This window comes from Cnephaeus nilssonii (assembly GCF_951640355.1).
Source record: "Cnephaeus nilssonii genome assembly, chromosome: 24".
Classification (NCBI taxonomy): Eukaryota; Metazoa; Chordata; class Mammalia; order Chiroptera; family Vespertilionidae; genus Cnephaeus; species Cnephaeus nilssonii.
Genome location: NC_137095.1, coordinates 12780926 through 12796006, shown reverse-complemented (window position 1 = coordinate 12796006; position 15081 = coordinate 12780926). Strand labels below are relative to the sequence as shown.

Genomic DNA, 15081 nt, shown 5'->3' with positions numbered 1-15081 from the left:
GAATCAAACCTGAGACCCTTCCGTCTGCAGGCCGACGCTCTATCCACTGAGCCAAACCAGCTAGGGCAGGACTCTGGCCCTTTGAAAGTGGACCCAAAGATGGTTCATCGGAGAAAAGAGAGTCCCAGAATGGTGTCCCTAATCCACACTGATGTTTCAGGATCCACCTCCAACACCCACCCACCCAAAAAAAATTTCTTCTGAGTAGAGGGAAGGGGTAAAATGATAAAAGCAAGGCTGTGCAACGCTGGGTGGCATAAAATGCCAGATTCGCTAGCTAATGAATATAACGTATTAGCTCATTGTGAAATATGAGCCAAAAAAAGGAAAAGAGGGTAGAAAATGGACAGATGAGAGAAAGAGGAAAGGGGCAAATGACTAGCGTAGAAACTGATTAAAAAGAAGAAAAAGACCCAGATTTGATTTCCTCTCATTTAATTATTCATGCAGTCATCTCGCAAATGTTCACTGGAAACCATCCGTTACCGTCACCAGGCCGTCAAGACACAAATTGCCCGGGAATCGGTGACCTCCTGGTGCATAGGTCAACGCTCCACCACTGAGCCACGCCGGCCGGGCGCTGGTGGCATTCTTCACCGCCTGACCAACCCTGTGGAACCACCAAAGTGTGGACTTGCAGGTGAGTGAAATAATCAATAGCCTCACGTGTAAAAGCTGCTTTTATTTGGGTGGTTTGTTATGGAATTTCGATGTGATGGAGAAAGAAGAAAATTTCACACCTCCATGTACACTCTTCCCTAGCACTATGGGTTGTTGTTGTTGTTTTAAATATATTTGTATTGATTTCGGAGAGGGAGAGGGAGACAGAAGCATCAATGATGGGAGAGAATCATGGATCGGCTGCCTCCTGCACGCCCCCTACTGGGGACTGAACCCGCAACCTGGGCAGGTGCCCTGACCCGGGAACTGAACCGTGACCTCCTGGTTCATAGGCCGACACTCAACCACTGAGCCACGCCAGCCGGGCACAAGCACTGTGGTTTTAATAAACAGGAAAGAAATTGATGTCAGAAACCATAGGACCCGCCCACCGAGAGAATCCTGCGGTCCCACAGGAACGAAGAGACAGTATCGTCCTAGAGATGTTGAGCTCAGAATGCTCTCAGCTCCGAGCCGGGATGGATCCGCACGATATTGTTTTTCTTTAAGTGGAAATCATGGCTATCCGTGGAGGGGGGGGGAAAAAAAAAAAAAGGCCCCACAAACTCTCCACTGGCATTAATTTTTTGCACCGCTAAATTTACCAATAAATAGCTTCCACCACTTAGACGAGCCACACCACGCCGTGATCTCACCCGCAGTAATAATAAATGAGCGATTCGAGAAGGCAGGATGCCACGGGCCTCAATGTTCCATTAACGACTCTGTTAAAGGAATCATTGAGTAAATCCCCTGATGAAGACGTCCCTATGAAAAAGAAGTGGATCTGCCAAGTTTACAGGGAGAGGCAGGCAGTCGGAAGAACAGTGTCTTTCACAGTCTTGGAGGCAGGGGGTGGCGGGGGGAGGGGGAAGTTTGCACGGCAATTTGCTCGAATTCTGGTTCGAATTTGTTGCTCCCTTGCTTGGCAATGTTCCGTCTGTCTGAGACCTTCCTCCTCCTGATTCATCATGAGTCAGTGAGACTCCGCCCATCACTCAGCCTTCGGAGGCCCATCTCCAGCCACTGCCCACGCCCCAGCACTGCGTGTCGCCCACGCTCACCATGGGTACCTGGGCCTTCAAAGCTTTGCTCATGTTGCTACCAAGGCAGGAGTAGGACTCCACCTCCCTCTTCCTTCAGGAAACCGACTTCTATTTCTTTTTTCTTTTTTTTTTAATATATATATTTTTCTTGATTTCAGAGAGGGAGAGAGAGAGAGAGAGAGAAACATCACTGATGAGAGAGAATCCTGGATCGGCTGCCTCCTGCACGTCCCCTACTGGGGATGGAGCCCGCAACCCGGGCATGTGCCCCGACCGGGAATAGAACCATGACCTTCTGATCCATAAGTCAATGCTCAACCACTGAGCCACGCCAGCTGGGCATGAAATGCTAATTCTCGGTCCCCAAAGAGTACGTCAGAATCTCTCCCAAATGCATGAGCCAAGAGCACAGGACACAGCGCGTAGCCCTAGAAAACCACATTGCCAGAACGGAACCTGTTCCCCCAGCCACGCGGCTTGAACACTCGCTAGAGACCGTCCGTCGGTTAAACAAGGGACCTTATGGAATGTGGAGTCGGTCGTGGATGAGGGAAGGGAGCGCCGGCCAGAAGCTCCCATGACTGAGAATGGTCCCAACGCCGAGAAGGATGAGCCGCGACTCTCCGTGTTCACCTAAAGGGGTCCATGGAGAAGCAGCGTCCTTATGAGTTCAGGTCCAAGGAACAACTTCCTGTCACGGTTGAAATGAATTGAAGAGAAAGGGGTGTTTTCAGGAGTATGGATGGAGACATCTACGCAGGAAACCAAATGAGATTCGCTTCCATCCGACGGGGGCTGGCGGGGGAACAGTGGGGCTTATCAAAGAAGACGTTTGCCATCGTTGCGCCAACGGGGTGCTAGGTCCCATGGCGGTGCCCAGGAAAAGCTGAATAATCTAAAAATAGGTCTGAGGCCCAGCTGGCGTGGCTCCGGGGTTGAGCATCGACCTATGAACCAGGAGGTCACGGTTCGATTCCCGGTCAGGGCTCAAGCCCGGGTTGCAGGCTGCATCCCCAGTAGAGTGCGTGCAGGAGGCAGCCGATCAATAATGCTCTCTCTCTCTCTCTTGCTCTCTCTCTCCCTCTCCCTTCCTCTATGAAATCAATAAAAAATATATATTTTAAAAAAACAAATAAAATTTTTAAAATGAAGTAACACCTCTTAACTCCCAAGGTTAGGCCATAAAAATCAATGCAGTTCCTGCCTAACCCGCTGGGATCCCGATCCGGAGCCCGGAGCCACTAGGAGAATGCTGAGGGCCCCGAGTTCCACATGGAAAGACTCACACGTCGCTCAGCCCCAGCTAAGCTCTCAAATCCATTGGGATCCCTCAGCCCCAGCCAACTTCCCATGCAATCACACACCGGGCGCCGAGTGAGACACACCCTGCCCAGTCCTTCCCAGATCATGGGGCAAGTCCAACGGTTGTAGTAAGCCCCTGAGACTGGGATTGTTTGTTACACAGCAATACTGACTGAAGCACAAACCAATCTCAAAAGCAGGTGAATGCAAAGCATCGGAACTTTGATTTCCAAAACCTTGAATTTGAAACGCGTGACAGTGACAAACAGAAAAAAAAAAACAAAGACAAAACACCAAGGATCTAGATTCTAGACCAACCACCACTTCCACAGCAAAAGATCATAAAGACTTTATTGAGTTTCTCCCTTATTGATTTTCGCCGAGGACAGCATGATACAGAGTAGACGGAACATCAGACTTGGAGGCAGTAAACCTCGTTCTAACCCAATTTCTTCATTATGACTCTCGGTAAATCATTTAACTTCTCTGGCCCCTACTTGCTTTCCTCATGCTCCGACTAAAGAAATAAACAGCAAGGATTTCTCTGGCCACTTCCAGCTTCAGAACCCCGGGCCATCGGATGATGTCAGTCTGGAGTCAACAGAAGATCCTCATGCTGAGAGGTCAACTTTCTTTCTTTTTAAAAAAAAGATATTTTTTAGCCCTGGCTGGTTTGGCTCAGTGGATAGAGCATCGGCCTGCAGACCGAAGGGTCCCGGGTTTGATTCCAGTCAAGGGCATGTACCTTGGTTGCAGGCACATCCCCAGTAGGAGGTGTGCACGAGGCAGCTGATCGATGTTTCCCTCTCATCGATGTTTCTAACTCTCTATCCCTCTCCCTTCCTCTCTGTAAAAAATCAATAAAATATATTTTTAAAAAATAAAATAAATAAAAAATAAAAAGATATTTTTATCAATTTTAGAGAGGAAGGGAGGGGGGAGAGAGAGAAAAAAACATCCATGATGAGAGAGAATCATGGATCAGCTGCCTCCTGTTCACCCCCCCCACTGGGGATTCAGTTCTCACCCCGGGCATGTGTCTTGACCGAGAATCAAACTATGACCTCCTGGTTCACAGGTCAATATGCTCAACTACTGAGCTACCGCCGGCCGGGCTAAGAGGTCAACTCTCTGATGTTGGCACTGTGGGCCGGAGGCGGCTGCCTAGTGGGTCAGACTCTGAAAACGAGTGGCCGGAGAGAAAGCAGTGGTATCGGTTCCTCTACGGGAAGTATGAAGACGGGGGTGCGCTTGGAGATCACAAGGAGGGATGAAGCTCTCCCGAAGGCAGCAGGCACGTAAAAGAGGTCAGCGGTGACTTCCTTTTGACGATTCCTTCCCTCCCCTCACCATGTGACCTCTCCTGACCTGTGTTAACTGAAGACAGCGGTTCTGCTGCCCTGGTGGGGGAGCTCAGTCGGTTGGAGGGTCATCCCCATACACCAACGTCGGGGGTTTGATTCCCGATCAGGGTACATACAAGAAAAGCAAGCAATGGATGCATAAATGAGCAGAACAACAAATCAATGTTTCTCTCTCTTTCTCTTTCTCTCCCCCCCCCCCCCGACTCCCTCTCTCAAATCCTATCTAATAAAGAGGGAATATGCTAATTGACCATCACTCCGTCACAAAGATGGCTGCACCCACAGCTGAGGCCAAGTTCCCATAAGGAGCCTTAACGAGCAATCAGCAGGGACCTGAGGCTACACCCTCCCCCGCCCCCATGGGGCTTGACAGGGGACCTCAGGCTGCGTCCCCCACCCGGCAGGGCTTGATGGGGGACCTCAGGCCATGCCCCCCACCCAGCAGAGCTTGACAGGGGATCTCAGGCCATGTCCCCCACCTGGTGGGGCTTGACGGGGGACCTCAAGGCACACCCCCCGCCCCGGTGTGGGTTGGGGGACCTCAGGCCATGCCCCCTGTCCTGGCGCCGGGCCTGTAGCTATGTCCTGTGCCCGGTGGGGCTTGACAAGGGTGGGACTGGCCAGATCTGGATCTAGCCCAATGGGGGCAGGGGCCAGCCGGGTCTGGGTCTCACGTGTTTTTGAGGCGCATGTGGGTGGACAGGGACTTGACTCTGGGTCCCGTGGTGTGCCCCAGACTCTAACAGGAGGAAGGTTTTCATATACATTTTACTAATTTTCTTTCATCTCTGACACTTCTATTATAGAGAAAGGGCAAATAGCAATATTAAACTATTTCCTCTAATTAATCCCCTTTTAATGTGCATGAATTTCGTGCACCAGGCCACTAGTCTAATAATAATTACGATAATTATAATGACAGCTGCTCTGCCATTAAAAAAAAAAAATGCAACTCTGCATTTAGAGCATTTCCCAGGAAGGAGTAATTCTTTCCCTTCCAGTTCACAGATGTTGGCCATAGCCTCTGGGTCATGAAGGTATTATCCTGTCTTCCAACTTAACAAATTTCTATTAATGTCCGTCTGCCCAGTCTCTCTCCCAAGCTCCACTCTGCTATCTTCTCAGCAGGATCTATCTGTGAATCACACGGACTCCACCATCTACTTCTGTAGGTCCTGGGTGCCTCTTAGGAAATGTGAACGCCCTGTCCTGGAACCCCAAAGATCCACAGACATCCCCGGAGAACGCTACCAGGGACACGGTGCCTCCTCGAAGTAAACCCCTCTTGGCTGTTGATCATCTCACACCAGGCTGTTCAAGCTCCCAGACTCCCTTTCATGAAGTAGAGGGAGCAGGTAAGAGAAGGTTCGAGGAAGATCATTTTTATCACTAAACCGATGACATTTTATCTTCTGCGTATAGTTCACGCTCAAGAAACCAGAAGATTCCAGGGGAGAAAAATCAATGTTAGCAGGCTGGGCTAGAAAACTGATGAGCGCCGAGAGGTTAAGTAAATGGGAACGGTAATAGAAAAAAAGAGCTTCGAAGAGTGGAGGTGGCAGTGACCATGTGGACCCTGGGATGAAGAATAGCCTCTTACAAGATCCAGCGACCAAGCCCTGAAGGTCTGGCAGTTTGCCAGTTAAGTCGCAGCTTTAATAGCGCAGAACAGTGTCCACAGCGGTGTAGGCTCACCTAGGCCGTCAAGAGGACATCACGTAACTTTCCTCCGATTGCCAGGGCTCACGTCCAAGTACGAAGGAGATACTCAATGAGCCCTTAGTTCAATGCCCCCACGTGAGAAACACAAATCTGTGTCGATTCTCCTCCCTGGGACGCATGTTGATGCTGAGTGACCAAGGAGATGTCATGGTGAGGGACGTGGCTCTTGACGGGGACCTGAGAGACAGGGCGGGCACACCAATGCTCAGAGATCAAGTGGCACCTCCCTGCCTCGGTGACGAGGGAGGAAATGAAAGTTACCGGTTGGAAGTTCATGAGAAGTACAGTCCTGGGAGTCCTGACTTCCCTTACAAGCAGTAACGTGACCGGATGTTCATGTATCGGTCCTTTTCTCCATCCATTCAATCAGTTGTTGAAATTATTTATGACTCATCCTATCTAATAAAAGAGTAATATGCGAATTGACCATCACTCCAACACCCAAGATGGCCTCCCTCATGTGAACACAAGATGGCCACCACAAGATGGCCAGCAGGGGAGGGCAGTTGGGAGGGACCAGGCCTGCAGGGGAGGGCAGTTGGGGGGGACCAGGCCTGCAGGGGAGGGCAGTTAGGGGCAATCAGGCCGGCAAGGGAGCAGTTAGGCATCAATTGAGCCAGCAGGGGAGCAGTTCGGCATTGATCAGGCTGGCAGGGGAGTGGTTAGGGGTTGATCAGGCTGGCAGGCAGAAGCAGTTGGGGCAATCAGGCAGGCAGGCAGGTGAGCAGTTGGGAGCCAGCAGTCCTAGATTGTAAGAGGGATCCCAGATTGGAGAGGGTGCAGGCTGGGCTGAGGGACACACCTCCCCCCCGCCCTGTGCACAAATTTCATGCACCGGGCCTCTAGACATTACATAAAGCCATGAATAAGGAAGACGCAAAGGATGCCACCAGTCTGGAAGTTCCCAATCCAACTGCTGAACAAGCTAAGGATAACACAACACCAAAAAGAACACCAGTTTTATGGCCATTTACCAAGGGTAGTAATAATTGTGTCATGCCGTTATACAGTGACAAGTTATGCCAATCAAGTCCAAACTGAATTTAATAGATGAGGATGGTTGATGGAAAATCAGGGAGAGGGAAAATATAATCCTGAAAACCTTTATTAAGAAAATAAAGTTAAGCCCGGCCAGTGTGGCTCAGTGGTTGAGCTTCGACCCATAAACCAGGAAGTCACCTTTCGATTCCCAGTGAGGCATGTGCCTGGGTTGCAGGCTCGTCCCCACTAGGGGGTGTGCAGGAGCCAGCAAATCAGTGATTCTCTCTCATCATCGATGTTTCTATCTCTCCCTCCCTCTCCCTTCCTCTCTCTGAAATCAACAAAAACGTATTTTTTAAAAAGTAAGAAAATAAAGTTACTAGAGATAGACAATGAGGAAGTGGGACATCCTTCCCGAACAGGTAAGTCATTTGGGTTTGCCATGGCTGTCACAATTTTAGGATGGGAACCTCCTCTATCAACAGTACGCATTACTTCTGACTCCGTCTTGAGTTCTGGCTCCCATCTTCTGGAAGGAGGTCAACCCACCACGTACACAGAGCACCAGCGTTGCCGTGACTGGAAAATCAAAGTTCTGCTCTCTCGCCAGTCAGCTATGACTTTGCGGGAGAAGCAAAAGCAGGAGCCCTCGATCCATCAGAGATGCTGCCAAGGCATTATTCCACTTGGGAGGGATGGCTGATCAAATTAGTCCTAAAGTCTCTTTTATCCACTCCTCCGCAGAATAAAGCCTACCATTTAAACATCAGCCGGCTTTACGTCCATTCACCAGGCGTGATTATCCTTGGGTCATGCCATTATACAGGCTATTGTGCGTGACTTCGTACGCAATTAGGCTAGCTTTAGGAACCTCTTCTTTTCAGAGGCTCCGTGGTCAGCTGCCACGCAGTTGATGATGAATGATCGCTCTAACGTTTTAAGAAACACCATTCAGCCTGGCCAGTGTGGCTCAGTGGTTGAGAATCAACCTGTGAACCGGGAAGTCATGATTGGATTCCCTGTCGGGGCACATGCCTAGGTGGGGGGCTCCATCCCCAGTAGGGGGCAGCCGATCCATGAGTCTCTCTCATCGTTGATGTTTCTCTCTCTCTCTCCCTCTCCCTTGCTCTCTGAAATCAATCCTATCTAATAAAGAGGGAATGTGCTAATTGACCCTCACGCTGTCACAAAGATGGCAATGCCCACAGCCAATAAGGAGGGAGTATACTAATTGACTGCCATGCCCTCAAAGATGGCAGCTCCCACAGCCAATAAGGAGGGAATATGCTAATTGACTGCCATGCCCTCAAAGATGGCGGTGTCCACAGCCAAAAGATGGCAGCACTCAGTCCCCTCAGCCCCGCCGGGGTGGCAGGCACCCGGCCACTCCACACGCATGCCTCCGGAGTCCCCCTGTCCCCTCAGCACCCCAGTCACCCAAGGCCAGCCTGAGGCTCAGGTAACCAGGGCCGGCTGAGGCTTGCACTGCCGTCAGTGGCAGCAGCATGAATTTTCATGCATCGGGCCTCTAGTAAAAATAATTAAAAAAAGGAGAAAGGCCGAAACCGGTTTGGCTCAATGGATAGAGCGTCGGCCTGCGGACTGAAAGGTCCCAGGTTCGATTCCGGTCAAGGGCATGTACATTGGCTGCGGGCACATCCCTGGTAGGGGGTGTGCAGGAGGCAGCTGGTTGATGATTCTCTCTCATCGATGTTTCTAACTCTCTATCCCTCTCCCTTCCTCTCTGTAAAAAATCAATAAAATATATTAAAAAGAAAAAAAGAAATACAGCCCTAGCTGGTTTGGCTCAGTGGAATGAGCGTCGGCCTGCGGACTGAAGGGTCCCGGGTTCAATTCCGGTCAAGGGCACATGCCTGGTTTGTTGGCTCGATCCCCAGCGGAGGGTGTGTGGGAGGCAGCCGACCGATGATTCTCTCTCATTTGATGTTTCTATCTCTCTCTCTCCCTTTCCCTTCCTCTCTGAAATCAATAAAAAATAAAAAAAAAGAAATTAAAAAAAAAGAAATACAATTCAGAAGTCTGGTGTTGGAGCCACACGATTGGGAATATCGACACCCTTTGTAAGGAGCACACCCACCCTTAAAACAACCTGATGGGGCAGCCGCAGGGGCTTGGGCCAAATCCCCCGAATAAAGTGAAAGAGGGTTTTTCACAGAGGAGAAGGAAAACAAATCCTGGAAACTCGTCAGTGAACGTGGAATTCAGAGCAATGGTAGACTGACAGACGTCGCCAAGATACCTGTCACCCTGTTCCCACCTTGCAAGGGAGTGGCACGTTGGTCAGAACGAAGACACTGACGTTGCTCTGGTACATTGCTATTATCAAAACTCCACCAGGGATTTCACCAGGTTTTCTCACTAACGTCCTCGTTTTTTTCCCCAGTTCCCATCCAGCACAGCACGACGGGTTTAGCTGGCATGCCTCCCCCAACCGCCTCCGATCTGTGACGCTTTCGCCGTCTTTGGTTTGATAATCCTCAGGAATGCTGTAAAGGTATCCTGTAGTGGGGTTTGTCTGATCTTTTTTTCTCCCTATTAGACTGGGGTTATAAATCTTTTTTTAAAATATATTTTTATTGATGTCAGAGAGGAAGGGAGAGGGAGAGAGAGAGATAGAAACATCAGTGATGAGAGTGAATCATGGATCGGCTGCCTCCTGCAGGTCCCACACTGGGGATCGAGCCCGCAACCCGGGCATGTGCCCTGACCGGGAATCAAACCGTGACCTCCTGGCTCATAGGTGGACGCTCATCCACTGAGTCACACTGGCCAGGCTCCAATGGGAAGTTATTATTGTTTCCTTTTCATTCTCACTTTTTTTTGGAAGCAAGTGATTATGTCTAGCTTACGCTGGAGCAGAGGGGATGGAACTAAACTTCATCTCTTGGGGTTTTGGGGAAGTATCTACATATCTTCTTTTGTTGTTGTTGTGAATCCTCACCCGACAACATTTTGTCCATTGATTTTATTTCTAGAGAGAATGGAAGGGAGGAAGAGAGACAGAGAGAGAAACATCGATGTGAGAGAGACACATCGAGTGGTTGCCTCTGGCATGCTCCCTGACCTGGGTCAGGGATGGAACCTGCAACCGAGTTACATGCCCTGGACGGGAATCAAACCCACGACCTTTCAGCCTGAGGGCCAATGCTCTATCCACTGAGCCAACCCAGTTAGGGCTCTACATATATTTTTTTAAATATATTTTTATTTATTTCAGAGAGGAAGGGGAGAGAGGGAGAGAAACATCCATGATGAGAGAGAATCATGGATCAGCTGCCTCCTGCACGCCCCCTACTGGGGATGGAGCCCGCAACCCGGGCATGTGCCCTGACCGGGATTGGAACCGTGACCTCCCGGTTCCGAGCTCAATGCTCAACCCCTGAGCCACGCCGGCCGGGCTACAGATATTCTTCAAATCCTCGACGCTTGAGGGGGAAATGCATTCAGCTCATTCATCTTCCGTGGGAGGATCTACAGTCTCTCCCGTCCTGCCCGTGACCCCATGCCCATGACCTCGCTTGGAACAGCGCTTCCTACAGCACTCAATCTGTCAGTGCCTCCCGCGGCCGCGGCAGGAAACGGGCAGTATCATGTTGCTCTGGTGACTGTCGCCTTCGGCGGCGGGTTCTGGCTGCCGAGAGGTGACGTGGAAGGAACACGGGGACAGATCCTTGGAGGGAGAGCTGCCGTTCGGACGCAGCTCCGTGCGATCACTGGGCCCGGCGGGCCGCCCTTGGCCAGAACTCCTTCTGGGTGGAAATGGTCTCTGGCTTCCTTTCCCCCTCACGTCTGGCCCTGTGCGAAAGTCCCCCGCCCCGTTCCAAGAGGCCCAGCTTCTCTCCCGTGTAACTAATTGAGTGCTAATTGCACCATGACTGCATCCGCAGCAGACTCAGGGTGGAAGGAAAATCTCAGCTGTCAGCTCCAAGGGTAAAGGAAGCCGGGGAGTGTTCAAAGGTTCCCCGCCGAAGGCCGCCTGGAACTCTGCGCTCGCTGGTGACGGCAGGGCCACGGAACACGGGGAACCTTGGCTCCCGGGGACGGCGGGCACTTTGAGCAACACAGGTTCCCCTGGGAACCCGGAGAATTCTCCTAACCCAGTGGTCGGCAAACTCATGAGTCCACAGAGCCAAATATCAACAGCACAACGAATGAAATTTCTCTGGAGAGCCAAATGTTTTAAACTTAAACTGCTTCTGACGCCACTTCTTCAAAACAGACTCGCCCAGGCCGTGGTATTTTGTGGAAGAGCCACACTCCAGGGGCCAAAGAGCCGCATGGGGCTCGCGGGGCCGCGGTTTGCCGACCGCTGTCCTAACAGATCCAGAGCTTCTCGGACTTCAGACGTTTTCTAATCCTACTGTTGTCAAACGCATGCAAGCAAGGAAGTCTCTAATAATTTTTTTTAAGCCATGCAGGACAGGAAACTCATCATCTCCCAAAGAGGGACGCCACTGTTTGAAGCTCTAATTTCAAAGTCTCCCTAGTTGGTTTGACTCAGTGGTTGGACCTTCGGCCCAAAGACTGAAGGGCCCCGGGTTCGATTCTGGTCGAGGGCACGTACCTCAGCTGCAGGCTCAATCCCCGGCCCTGGTTGGGGCACATGTGGGAGGCAACCACTCGATGTGTCTCTCTCACATCAATGTTTCTCTCTCTCGCCATCTCCTCCCTCCCTTCCATTCTCTCTTAAAAAAAAAAATCAATGGGAAAAAAATATCCTCAGGTGAGGATAAAAAAAGAAGCTTGTGTTAAGGCTTGGCTATTTCTTTTTGTTTGTTTGTTTGTTTTTTTCAGAGAGGAAGGGAGAGGGAGTGAGATAGAAACATCCATGATGAGAATCACGAATCAGCTGCCTCCCACACGACGCCTACTGGGGATTGAGCCCGCAACCTGGGCGTGGGCTCCGACCGGGAATCGAACCTCTGCACACAACCACTGAGCCACGCCGGCCGAGCAAGGCTTGGCCATTTCTTTGTGATTGACATATTGACATATTGCCTCGCCTTAACAAATAATCGATGTTGAATTCATGATCGATGGAGAAGCTCCCGGCTGGTGATAGGTACCAATTGGCTTTCTAGCTCCGCCCGAAGGATGAGAGACCTGCTTTGGGCCTCTGTACCCTTGTTTCGCTGCGCTGGGAACAGAATCCAAGAATCAGACTCCCACGTCCACCCCCATCGCCTCACCAAACGTTCAGGCCCCCCAGGGAAACACTCACATTTGCAACAGACACGCCAGAGAGCCGGCCCCAGGCTCCTGATTGTGCCGCGTGTATTTTTAACCTCAGCACCTGCTCTCCAGCCCTGATGTGCACAGGCCCCCCTGGAGCAAGCAAATAAAGGGTAGTTAAAATGCATCTCCTCGCTGCCTTTGTTTCGGAAGCGTAATTACAATGTTGTCACAGGCACTTGATTTGCCGAGGGCCAACAGCGGCTGGGTGCCCCAGAGTTCGCGCCAAGGCAGCCATTGTCGGCGTAAACGTGGGTCAGAGACACCCTGAGAACGCACCTTTTGTGTGTTTTTTCCTCTGAAATCCAAGCTGCGAGACTTTATACTTGCCTCTCATTAACCCCCCCTCAGAAATGGGACTGAGCCCAGGAGAAGGTGAGAAAGTCTCCTGAAAGAGAGTTTCTGAGGGCGAATCTGAGAAGAAAGGTGATATGGACACACCCTAGAGGGGGGGGGGGTCACAATGTCAGTGAGACAAGGAAGTCAGAGATGGCTTCTATTTTTTTCTTTTCTTAAATATATTTTTATTGATTTCAGAGAGGAAGGGAGATGGAGAGAGAGAGAGAAACATCCATGATGGGAGAGAATCATGGATCGGCTGCCTCCTGCACGCCCCTTGCTGGCAATCGGGCCCACAACCCGGGCCTGTGCCCTGACCAGGAATCAGAACTGTGATCTCCTGGTTCATAGGTTGATGCTCAATCATGGAGCCACACTGGCCAGACTATAACACCTTTTTAAGCTACAGACTCTCAAATCCCTTCAGACCTACTAAATTAGATGTCCCTAGGGTTGGATTTCAGACATACGATTTTTTTCAATTCCTGTTAGTCTCCTATCACCTCTGATCACATGAATCTTTTTTTTTTTCTGTGAAAACTTCAATAGAGGAAAGAATGAAGGATGAAGGTTCCCAAGGCATAGTCAGGAGGAACACTTTGGATTGAAACAGGGTGAGTAAGAGTTTGCATGGGGAGTGTTGTATGCTGTTTGACATGCATAACACATCCCGAGCTTTGATTGTCTCATCTGTGAAATAGAAAGAGCCCTGGCTGGCTTGGCTCAGTGGATAGAGCGTCAGTCTGCGGACTGAAGGGTCCTGGGTTCGATTCCAGCCAAGGGCACATGCCTGGGTTGCGGGCTCGATCCCCAGGTGGGGGGCATGCAGGAGGCAGCCAATCAATGATTCTCTCTCATCATTGATGTTTCTCTCTCTCTCTCCTTCTCCCTTACTCTCTGAAATCAATAAAGAAATATATTTTAAAAAAAGAAAGAAAGAAAGAAAGAAAGAAAGAAAGAAAGAAAGAAAGAAAGAAAGAAAGTCTATTTTCAGGGCTTTAGTAAGAATTAAATGAGTTCTGCCCAAATGGTGTGGCTCAAGGGTTGAGCATCGAACCAGGAGGTCATGGTTCGATTCCCAATCAAGGCACATGCCCGGATTGCGGGCTCGATCCCCAGTAAGGGGCGTGCAGGAGGCAGCCGATCCATGATTCTCTCTCATCATTGATGTTTCTTTCTCTCTCTCTCTCTCTCCCTCCCTCCCTCCCTCCCTCCCTCCCTCTCCTTTCCTTTCTGAAATCAATTTAAAAATATGTTATTAAAAAAGGAATTAAATGAGGTGGCTGCCTAAAGAATCTAGCTTACAGAAGTCACACAACTTGCCCAACAAAACAAAGTCAGTCACAGGGGAACGGTGGGAATACAGCCAGTTCCATCGGATGCCAAGTCAACCTTATTCCAGGCTTTATTCTTTATATACCCAGGCTGCCCCCGGCGGTGGGGGTCGGAGGGTCGGGGGGGGGGGGGCGGACTCAAATAATGAGAAACAAAGGAAAACAAAGACAGTCACCACAGCAGACACTGCTGGGTTTCCCCCTTCTTCCTTAGTAACAGACCCAATTTTAGGAGGGCTTCGTTTTTTGTTTTTGTTTTTAATTTTGTGTTGATTGATTGCTTTTAGATAGAGAGAGAGAGGAAGGGACAGAGAGAGAGAAACATCCCTCTGTCGTTCCACTTACTCACTGGTTGATTCCTGTGTGTGCCCTGAACAGGGATGGAACCCACCACCTTGGCATATGGGGACGATGCTCTAACCACTGGGATACCCGGCCAGGGCTCAAGGAAGACAGCCATGGATTTCAATGTTAGAGAAGAAAGACAGCCAGTGCCAGGAGTATGCCCCCCCTCCCCCCGGCAGCTCAGGACTACCTACCTCACCCAGGACCAAAGGGCGATTTTTAGCATTCCGTTATCCATCCCCAGATCTATTCTTACTCAACACAGTCACCCGGGGAAAGTCCTCAACAAGGCTGCAATGATGACAATTGATAGATAAATCATTAGGCAAACGGCCCGCGGAACACGAAAACCTCTCGGAAAGCATTCCTGAGGACAGACGAAGAAAGATGGCTGGCCCGGCTGGCGTGGCTCCATGGTCGAGCATCAACCAGGAGGTCACGGCTCAATTCCAGACCAGGGCACATGCCCGGGGTTGAGGGATGGATCTCCAGGAGGGGGCATGCAGGAGGCAGTCTACCCATGATTCTCTCTCATCATGGATGTTTCTCTCTCTCTCTCCCCCTCTCCTTTCCTCTCTGAAATCAATAAAAATATGTTAAAAAAAAAAAAAAAGATGATTAGTTCCAACAAAGTGGCGAAAAACACAAACAGATAACCCTTGGGTTTCAGCACCAGGAGGAACGAGCTAAGGTTCAAGTCCAGTGTTCACATTTGCGAGCTCTGTGAGTAAGATA

General features: G+C 50.3%; 1 protein-coding gene across 1 annotated transcript in view; it reads right to left on the bottom strand.

Moving 5' to 3' along the window:
- Nucleotides 1-15081, bottom strand: part of AGBL1 (AGBL carboxypeptidase 1) — a gene marked incomplete at its 3' end in the record, with an annotated part of 254689 nt that overhangs the window by 228130 nt on the left and 11478 nt on the right. The window lies entirely within an intron of this gene.